This window comes from Melozone crissalis, unplaced genomic scaffold, assembly GCF_028551555.1.
Source record: "Melozone crissalis strain CALT ecotype California unplaced genomic scaffold, PUWL_Pcris_2 ptg000082l_1, whole genome shotgun sequence".
Classification (NCBI taxonomy): domain Eukaryota; kingdom Metazoa; phylum Chordata; class Aves; order Passeriformes; family Passerellidae; genus Melozone; species Melozone crissalis.
This window is the reverse complement of record NW_026535859.1, coordinates 477,332-487,645: the sequence shown is the minus strand read 5'-3', so window position 1 is coordinate 487,645 and position 10,314 is coordinate 477,332. Positions and strand designations below refer to the sequence as shown.

At 50.4% G+C, this 10,314-nt stretch overlaps 1 pseudogene; it reads left to right on the top strand.

Annotated features, from left to right (window-relative positions):
- Positions 1–7,897: 7,897 nt before the first annotated feature.
- On the top strand, positions 7,898–10,049 carry LOC128946678 (zinc finger protein 773-like; annotated as a pseudogene).
- The last annotated feature ends 265 nt before the right edge of the window (positions 10,050–10,314 follow it).

The following is a 10,314-nucleotide window of genomic DNA, read 5'->3' as shown; positions in this document are numbered from 1 at the left end:
CCCTTTTTTTGTGATTTTGGGCCCATTTGAGTAGTATTTTGCTTCTTTCCATAATTTTAGGTCAAACTAAGTCATTTAGGATGATTTTAGGTCGTCTTGTGTTGCTTTCAGGCACATTTGGGTGATTTTAGGTCAATTTAGGTGATTTTTGGCAAAACCCGGATGGATTTTTGGCTCCTTCGGGGGACTTTGGGCCGAAGCAGGTACTTTCGGTGTGGATTTGAAGCCCATTTTGGAGATTTAAGGCTGACTTTAGGCCATTTTGAGGGAGGTGTAAACCAGTTTGAGCAATTTTAGGCCACTTCGGTTGGATTTTAGACCCCTTTGAATAATTTTAATCCCATTTGGCTGATTTTAGGCCAAACCTGCTGGATTTCAGCTGCATTTGTGATGCCTTTGGGTGATTTTAAACCAAATTGGGCCCTTTTAGGACCGTGCGTCCCCTTGGCCCGCCCCTTTCCTATCATGGTTCCCGCCCTTTCCCCGCCCCTTTCCCCTCACAGTTCTGCTTTCGGGAACGGGAGAGGAGGAGGAAGGAGGCTGCAATTTACTCCCAGCAAGGTCCCAGTTGCTCTGAGTTCCTGCCGCTTTCATCCTGCGTGTTCCCAGTTCTCCCAGTTACCCCAGTCACTCCCAGTATGATCCCAGTCTCTCCCAGCAGGGCCCCAGTCACTCTCCCTTGCCCCCAGCATGTTCCCAGTTCCCCCAGCATATTCCCTGTCGCTCCCAATTTGGTCCCAGTCACCACCCATATGGTCTGAGACACTCCCAGTACATCCCAGTTGCCCTGAACATTGTCATAGTCATTACCAGGCACTCCCAGGTGCCTCAGTGTGGTTCACTTGCTCTCGTCTCCCAGTTGCTCCCAGTTTCTCTGATTATGTCCCCCATTGGCTCCCGGCAGGGCCTGGTAGCTCCCAGTAACCCCCAGTCAGGGTCCAATCACACCCACTCTAATCCCAGTATGATTGTAGCCACTCCCAGTGTGATCCCAGTCACTGACAGTCTGATACCAGTGCCCCCAGTGTGATCCCATTTGCTCCCTGTCAATGCCAGCATGACCCCAGGAGCCTCCAGTGTGATCCCAGTGACTCTCTGTCTCTCCCAGTATATCCCAGTCACCCCCTGCATTCTCCCAGTCACTCCCACTTTCTACCAGTTGCTTTCAGCACAATTCCAGTTGCTCACAGCCACTCCCAGTCAATCCCAGCATGATTCCAGTCACTGTCAGTGTGATCCCAGTCTAACCCAGAATGGACCCACCTGCTCTCACTGTGAACCCAACATGATCCCAGTTGTCCCTAGAATAGTCCCAGTCCCTCCCAGCATGGTCCCACTCACTCCCAGTTGCCCCCAGCATGGTTCCGGCTGTTCCCAGTGTGGTTCCAGTACCCCCACTATGGTTACAAACACTCCCAGTCTATCCCAGTTACCCCAGTAAGGCTCTAGTTACCTGAGAATGATCCCAGTCTTTCCCAGTTACTCCCAGTTGCCTCCAGCATGATCCCAGTTTCTGTCAGTTGCCCAAAGCATAGTACTAGTTGCTCCCAGTATAATCCCAGTTGTGGTCTCAGTCTCCTCAGCATGGTTCCAGTACCTTCCAGAGGATCCCACTTGCTCCCAATGTTTCCACATTTTCCTCCCAACATGGGCCCAGTAGTTCCCAGTAACCCCCAGTCAGGATCCATTCACACCCATTGCAATCCCAGTGGCTCCAAGAATGACCCCAGTAACTCCCGCTACCATCCTAGTCACTTTTATTATCATACCAGTTGCTCCCAGTCACTCCCATTATGACTCTAGTCACTCCCAGATCCTCCCAGTGTTATTCCAGTCATGCCCAGTGACTCCCTGTCACTCCCAGTGTGGGCCCAGTTGCTCCAATTCACTTCTAGTGTGGTTCCAGTCACGGCCAGCACCTTCCCAGTCACTCTCAGTCTCGTTCCAGTAGGATCGCAGTCACTCTCAGTTACTCCCAGTACTCTTCCAGTATGAAACCAACATGGGCACAGCTGCTCCCATTTTCACTCAGCATGGTTCCAGTAGCTCCCATTTACCCCAACTATGGTTTTAGTCTCTCCCAGTACAACCCAGCTCCCCCCAGCACATTCCCAGTCACTCCCAGTTGGTTGGAGTTGCTTCCAGCCTGATGCCAGTTGCTCACAGCTGTCGTAGGAAGGGGAGAAGGACACGAGGTGGTTCATCACAGGTCCAGTTTATTGAGGAAAGTATCAAACACATATGCAGCAAATAATAAGCTTATGAATATTCTGTAAGCCAAGCAATCTATTGGTTAAACTATACCATGAACTCTTCCTCATTCCTTAGGGGTTACAGCTCTCTTTTCTCATGTCTCTTTCACTATTTGTTATCCTACTACAGCTAGGCCCAAGGACATGCTATCTTACAGGTGCAGGACTTGGAATTAGCCACAGCTTTGTACTTTTCCATTCTCTAGTCACCTAAATTTCCCAACACACAGCCACTCCCAGTCACCCTCAGTGCAGTCCCAGTTGCTGAAAGTATGATCCAGTATGATCCCATTCTCCCCCAGCATGGGCCCAGGTGATTCCACAGTGATCCCAGTAGGATCCCAATTGCCCCCAGCATGGTTCCAGTTGCTTCCTATTCCTCCCAGTGTGATGCCAGTAGCACCCACTTGCCCCTGCTATACTCCCAGTCACTCCCCATATGATCCCAGTCCCTCTTAGCATGGTATCACTCACTCCCACTTGCCCCCAGTGTGGTCCCAGTTCTCCCCAGCATGGTCCCAGTTGTTCCCAGTGTGATTCCAGGAACACCAGTATGGTTCTAGACACTCCCAGTATATCCCAGTTGCCCCCAGCATGTCTGTCATTTCCAGGCACTGCCAGTGGCCCCAGTAAGGTGTTCATTCTCCCAGTATGATCCCCCAGTCATGCCCAGTATATCCCAGTTGCCTCCAGCATGCATCCAGTCCTTCCCAGTTCCTCCAATTTGCTTGCAGCATCATCCCAGTTTCTCTCAGTGGCTCCCAGTAGACCAAAGGGTGATCTCAGTCGCTCCCTTTCAACCCCAATATGATCCCAGTAAGCTCCAGTTTGATCCCATCACTTGCCAGTCCTCCCCCGTGTGCTCCCAGTATAATCCCAGTTGCTTCCAGTCACTGCCGGTATGGTCCCAGCTGCTTCCAGCATGGTTCCAGTTGCTTCCTAGATCAACCCAGTCTGCCCCAGTATGATGCCATTTGCTCCCAGCAGGCTCCCAGTTGCTCTCAGTCAGGCCCAGTATAGGGGATGATGTGCAGGGTGTGTTCCCAGTCACTCTCAGATACTCCCAGTATTAGTCCAGTGTTGGGAATTTAGCTGACTAGAGACTGGAAAAGTACAAGGCCGTGGCTATTCCAAGTCCTACACCTGCAAGATAGTGTGTCCTTGGGCCTAGCTGAGTATCATAACAAAATGGACAGAGAGATGTGAGAAGCAGAGAACGTAGGCCCAAAGGAATGAGGAAGAGTTGATGGTATAGTTTAACCAATAGATCGCTTGGCTTACAGAATATTCATAAGCTTATTACTTGCTGTGTAAGTGTTTGATGCTTTCTTCAATAAACTGGACCTGTGATGAACGATCTGGTGTCCTGGTCTCCTTCCTTTGACAAATGATGACCCCGAACGTTGGCCCCCTCGTCTCGCATTAAAAGAAAAAGGGGGAGGACACGCCACGGTCAAGAAGTTGGAGCTGGGTCCTGTTTGCAGCCGGGACGGTGCCGGAATTTTGAAGGACCCTCAGGGTTCACATCGGGGACTCGAGCCATTACGAGCTGCCGGAGCCTGGAAAGCTGCAAGAGCGCGCTCACAAATAGGTAAGGATAGGCAAGCAGCACATGATCTTTTCACTGCGTATTTAGAAAGGCGAGGAGTAAAGGAGATAGATATAAAAAAGGAGCTACCAAAGTTGTTAGCCTACGGCTATGCTAAAGAAATTTTCCGTAACCCATGTACAGTCCATGAACTCTCAGATTGGGGAAAATTTGGGGATATACTGTGGGAAGCGGTGTTAGAAGATGATAAGACATCAAAGAAATTGGGCAAGCCATGGCGGGTGGTGCACAATACACTTCTTCAGCATGTCTCTGAGCGCAAGGCAGCAGCCATGGCTTGGGGTGCCTGCGGGGCTGTGCCACTCCTAACTTGACATGGGCGCTGCGCCATGGGGAGCAGCCGCGGCGAGCGGCCGCCTGAGATGCTGCGCTGCAGCGGCGATAACAGAGGCGGCCGCAGGGGGAGTGGAGCCGCCGCGGGGGGAGCGACCCATGCCACCACGAGTGCAGTGCTGGGTGCAGCGCAGGCAGTCAGTCAGCCTGCTGGTGAGTCTCACTAAACAAGGAGCCCAGCGCGGGGGGGTCGCCCCCTCCGACACAAGCGGTGCAAGACCAGAGCGCTTTTCCAGCGCCAGCGCTTTTCCCTCCGCCCCGCAGCCGGCAAAAAGCTTCAGTTTCAGACCTAACAGCCGTAATAAATGTGACTCTTGTCAACAAAAGAAAAGATCCCTACTGCAATTAAGAAACCAGTGATGATAAACAAGCGACACCAAGGAGCATTACTATCAAGACGTTCCTCACCTAAGTTAAAAAAACTTTTTGTTCTTTCTGGCAGAGACTGTGAAAGAGAAATCAGCTTGGTGAATGCGTGGGTCAAATTTTGGCCGATTTGGCTTAGCATCCATTATGCTGTCTTAAAATCACCTCTATTAACATAGACTTTAAACATCAGAAGCCCAGATATCTCAGTCGGTAGAACATCAAACTCTGAAATTGTATTTTGAAAAAATTAAAAATGTTAAAGATGTGTTAAAGTGATTGTATAAGTAAGATGCAATGAGTGTGCTATTTTTATTCATTGAGCTTTGCTTGGATGTGGTAGATGTAAAAGCAAGCACTGAATTCAAAAGAATTTTTCCACAGCTATACCTTGAACAAACTCCTTATGTTTAAGTGCATTCAAGTGTAAAAATGCTGTAGCAAACACATGAAGAAAGTTGTTTTAGCTTAGTATTTTAGAGTTAGGCCTGTAAGAATGCTATAGTAAATTCCATATTCTATTCTATTTCTATAGTAAGTTTTATCCGTTGCTAAGTAGTCAAGTTAAATTATCTATTAAGTGCCATTAAATGTTAAATACTGTTAAGGTTAAGTTTTGTTAAGTTTATCTCCTGTTAGGTTTGAGTGCTGTTCAGTTTAATTTCTGTTAAGTTTAAGTGTTATTAAGTTTAAGTAAAGTTAGATTCTGTTAAGTTTAAATTATATTAGGTTTAAGTTATGTAGAATTTAAAGTCAGTTAAGTTCTGTTAAAGTTAAGTTCTGCTAAATTTAAGTAATTTTACATAGAAGTTCTGTTGATTTGAAAATCTGTTAAAGTTTAGTTCTGCTGAGTTAAAGTTCTGTTGAGTTAAAGTTCTGTTAAAGTTAAGTTTTGTTAACGTTAAGGTCTGTTAAACTTAAGTTCTGTTAAGTTAAAGTTCTGTTAAGTTTAATTTCTGTTAAGTTTAAGTTAAGATAAGTTTAAGTGATGTTAAGTTCTGTTAAGTTTAAATATTTTAAGTATTTTAAGTCTAAGTGCTATTAAATTTAAGTGATATTAGATAGATTTATGCTCTTATTCTAGGCGTTTATTTTATGACTTTTGTGCAAGGTGTTGTCATGAACATCAGAGAAACTTTAGTTAAAAGAGACAATCAGAAGCATTTGTGAGTAGAGCCATTCTTGTTTGAAGTATATCTGCTGTTTGAGAATGGAAAGCAAACTTACCAGACAATTGACGCAGATGAAACCTGCGCAGAAGTTGCTCCTTTAGCTTATTTTTGTAGGTTGTATTAGCACACCTGAGTTTTGTTTGAGCCTTGTAGCACATAGAATCCTTTTGGTATCTGTTATACGGCATATCTTATAAATAGTGATAGCCTTTTTGGTTTGTTTCCCTGGCTTAGATCCCTTGTAAGAGAGAAACCTTGCTAGTTGAGAATACTGCTTGTAATGTAATAGTTGTTAGAATTGCCTATTCTTGTGTTGCAAAGAGTGTGACACAGTTAGCCCATAGAACTTTGCCTCTTCCAAAAAAAAAACAGGGGAAATGTTGGGAATTTAGCTGACTAGAGACTGGAAAAGTACAAGGCCGTGGCTATTCCAAGTCCTGCATCTGCAAGATAGCGTGTCCTTGGGCCTAGCTGAGTATCATAACGAAGTGGACAGAGAGACGTGAGGAGTAGAGAACATAGGCCCAAAGGAGTGAGAAAGAGTTGATGGTATAGTTTAACCAATAGATCGCTTGGCTTACAGAATATTCATAAGCTTATTACTTGCTGTATAAGTGTTTGATGCTTTCTTCAATAAACTGGACCTGTGATGAACAATCTGGTGTCCTGGTCTCCTTGCTTCGACAGTCCAGTCCCTCCCAGTATGACCCCAAGATGAGCCCAGTGTGCTCCCAGTCCCTGCCAGCATGAACCAGTTGTGCTCCACCTGGTTCCCGTTGCTCTCTTTAACCCTCACTTTCCTTCCAGTCACTCCCAGAATGTCCCAGTGTAGCCCAGTTCCCTCCAGCATGTTCCCAGTCACTCCCAGTTCCTTCTAGTATGATCCCATTTCCACCCAACCACTCCCAGTCAACCACAGTATAGTGGAAGTCACTGCCAGCATGATCCCTGTCACCTCCAGCATGATCCCAGTTCATCCCAGTGTAAGTCCAGCAGTTTCCAATCACCCCCAGCATGCAGTCAGTCACTCCCAGTGTATCCCATTTGCCTCTAACATGGTCTCAATTTCCCCCTTTCAAGCTCCTGCTCACTCCCAGTATGATCCCAGTGCAGCCCAGTCCCTGGCAGTGCTGCCACTGCTGGGATCCCCCTGCCCTGTGTGTGTTCCTCCCTGGCAGATATGCTTAGAGGAACCCCAAGGGCTGGCAGTGGCCAGGCAGGGTCCCCAGCAAGGCCCAGTTTGGATGTGCAGCCCCCAGTTTGCCCAGTTTGCCTCTCCTTTGACCCGGGCAGGGTTCCCCCCGCCCGCAGCGGCTGGGAGCAGCCGAGAGCCCCACGCTGCCCATCCCGACCTGTCCCGGCTCCATCCCCGCTCCTGCCACGGGCTGCGAGGGCTGCGGGATCGGGGAACCGAGAGTGTGGCTGCTGCTGGGGGAGGAGGAGGAGGGAGGGAAGGGCAGGAAAGAAGGGGGAGGAGGAGGCAGGGTCAGGGGGGAAGAGGAGGAGGAGGGGAAATGGAAAGGGCGGGATGGAAGAGGAGAAGGAGGTGGAGATAAGACAGAGGAAAAGGAAAAGGGGGAATGGAAGAGGAGGAGTGGGAGGAGAAAGAGGAGGGAAGGAGGCGGGGTTACGGGGAAGAAGGAGAGGGAGGAGAGATGGAGGAAGAGAAGGAGGTGGAGATCAGACAGAGGAGGAGCGGGAGGAAGAGGAAGAGGAGGGACAAAGGCGGATTAAGGTTGAGCTGACAGAGGCGCGCTCGAGTCCTGCCTAAATCTGCAGCCTCCACCTGTGGGATCATCGCTCCCCGCATCACGCAGGTGAGCCAGGAGGGGGATCGCGGCCCGGATATCCTGGGGGGATCGGTCGGTGTGGTTTTTGGGTGGATGTTTGGAGAATGAAGAAGTCCAAGGCTGAGCAGAAAAGGCCCCCTGGGGGGACATCGGGGGGTGCCGGTGGCAGCTGCCAGCAGAGGCAGCCTGGAGGAGCAGAGCCCTGTGTCCCCCAGGAGCCCAAAGCGGGGAGCCCGGAGAGGGGGAAGCGCCGCCATTGGCAGGAGCCTCAAGAGCCTGGAGAGGGGCAGGGGGGACTCCTTGGAGCTGCTGCAGCCCAGAGCAGAGAATGAGGGGAGAAGAGAGCCCGAGAGCCCAAAGAGCCCTGATCCTGAAATGGGGAGAGCAAAGAGGGGGGAGCTTTTGGTATTGCTGGGACTGCCAGCAGCCTGGGCAGGGCGGGCACCGAGGAGAAGGGGGACCCCCAATCCAAGTGTGACCCCAGCAGCTGGGACAGGGGGGAACCCCCGAACAGCAGAGGGGAAGGACCAGGGACGGGGAGCTCCTGGGAGGATTTTCCAGGGCTGAATCTTGGTGTTGGGAAGGATTTCTGGTGCCTAGGTGTCCAGTGTCTTGTACAGATGGACTTGGGCAGAAGGACCTTGAAACTCATCGTGCGTTGGGGGAAGATAAAAGAGGGAAGCCTTATAAATATGATTGTCTGGCAAAAGAATTTGGGAATATAGAAGCTAAAAGCAAGATTGAGATGAAAGCAAACTTTGGGATACGTTAGTTACTGAACAACTGGGAAAAAATGGTGTGGTCCGACTGAAGGTAATCCCCTTTTGATGAAGCAATTCAATCTGCTTGCAGCCTGATCCAAGGGTCAGAGCAGACCCTACTAGCTCAGCACAAGGGGTCCAAAGTGTAGTTTTTAGGGCTTAAAATGTAACACAGTGTGGTGATGTAATGCTTCTTAAAGGCTGTATGTAAATGCTATAGGATTTGTATCTTGTACTAGATTGGTAAGTGAGAAATAGAATGTTCAACACAGAAAAAGATTTATTGTATTGTAACAGGAACCTTACTCTCTTACACTCTTACTCTCTCACCCTCTCATGCTCTCTACCCCTCTCTTCTCTCGTGCCTGCTCCGAGCTGTGGCTGGCAGCTCCAAGCAGGGCACTGCACCCAAGCCCTTTGCAATAAACTGCAAGTTCCACGACCTGGTTTCAGAGATCTCTCGTCTCTGTCCATCCCGACCGTCCTAGCCCCGGATACTCCTACAAAGGTGCTCATCCCTTGTTTGCCCCAAACCAGGATTTCCCATTGCTAACGCCTGGGAGGCTACGAGGAAGAGGAAGATGTCCCGGGACACAGAGGCAGGTGAGGAGGAAGTCAGTGCCCCTTTCCCCTCGATGCTGCTCCATCTCCCAGCCCAGCACAGACCCGGCTGCAGCACAGCCCTGGGGGGATCTCCTTGCCCTTGCCTGTGGCACGGAGGCAAATCCCATCCTGTCCTTGTCCTTCCTCCCCCAGAGCAGGAGCTGAGCATGGAGAGCAGGGAGGACAAATGCTCGTGGCAGAACCTGGTGGCAGAGGCCGTTTTGAGCGGCTCCATGGCGCAGGAAGCCAACAGGGAGGAACAGTCCCGGAGATGCTGCACGAGGAGGGGCTGCAAACGCAGCTGGCGGGGATCTGAGGGGGAAAGAGCCAGCCTGGGCCGGGAAGGTGGCCGGAGATGGAGCCAGAGTTCGGAGCTGGTGCTCCATGAGCAGCTCCATGATGGGGAGAAGTCCCACACGTGCGTGGAGTGTGGGAAGAGCTTCAGGTGGAGCTGCAGGCTGATCCTGCACCAGAGGACCCACACTGGGGAATGGCCCTACGAGTGTGGGGAGTGTGGGAAGAGCTTCAGGAGGAGCTCCAACCTGATCGCTCATCAGATGATCCACACTGGGGAACGCCCCTGTGAGTGTTCAAAGTGTGGGAAGAGCTTCAGCTGGAGCTCCCAACTGATCACGCGCCAGAGGATCCACACTGGGGAGAGGCCCTATAAGTGTGGGGAGTGTGGGAAGAGCTTCAGCTTCAGGTCTGACCTGACCAAGCACCAGAGGACCCACACTGGGGAGAGGCTCTATGACTGTGGGGAGTGTTGGAAGAGGTTTCTGACCAGCTCCAATCTCCTCCGCCACTATCAGAGTCACACAGAGGAGAGGCCCTTCCAGTGCCCTGAGTGCGGGAAGGGATTCAGGGACAACTCCACCCTCATCAAGCACCGGCGCATCCACACTGGGGAGAGGCCCTACGAGTGTGATAAATGCAGGAAGAGGTTTCAGACCAGCTCCCATCTCCTCCAGCAGTATTGGATTCACATAGAGGAGAGGCCCTTCTTCTGCCTCGACTGTGGGAAGGGTTTCAGGGACAACTCCACCCTCATCAGACACCGGCGCATCCACACTGGGGAAAGGCCCTACGAGTGTCCCCAGTGTGGGAAGAGCTTCTCACAGAGCTCGCACTTGAACAAACACCAATGGAGGCACCTGTGGTAGATAGGGACAGGCGTTCGGAAGATCACGCGATGTGACGGAAAACGGCAGGACTCCCTTCCCCCTAATCCCTTAAGATAAGGGATCTCTCTAGGAATGTAACTGGGAATGTAGCCCTCCTAACAGTAGTGCCAGTAACTTTCCACCCCACTCCTGGTAACTTTCCACTCCTTGCTAACCATAGAAGGTAAAGCAGACCCCCTCTGACATAGACAGACCTCTTAGATTAGAAAACCCCATGAGAAGAGAAAGGCCTTTGACCGTCCAC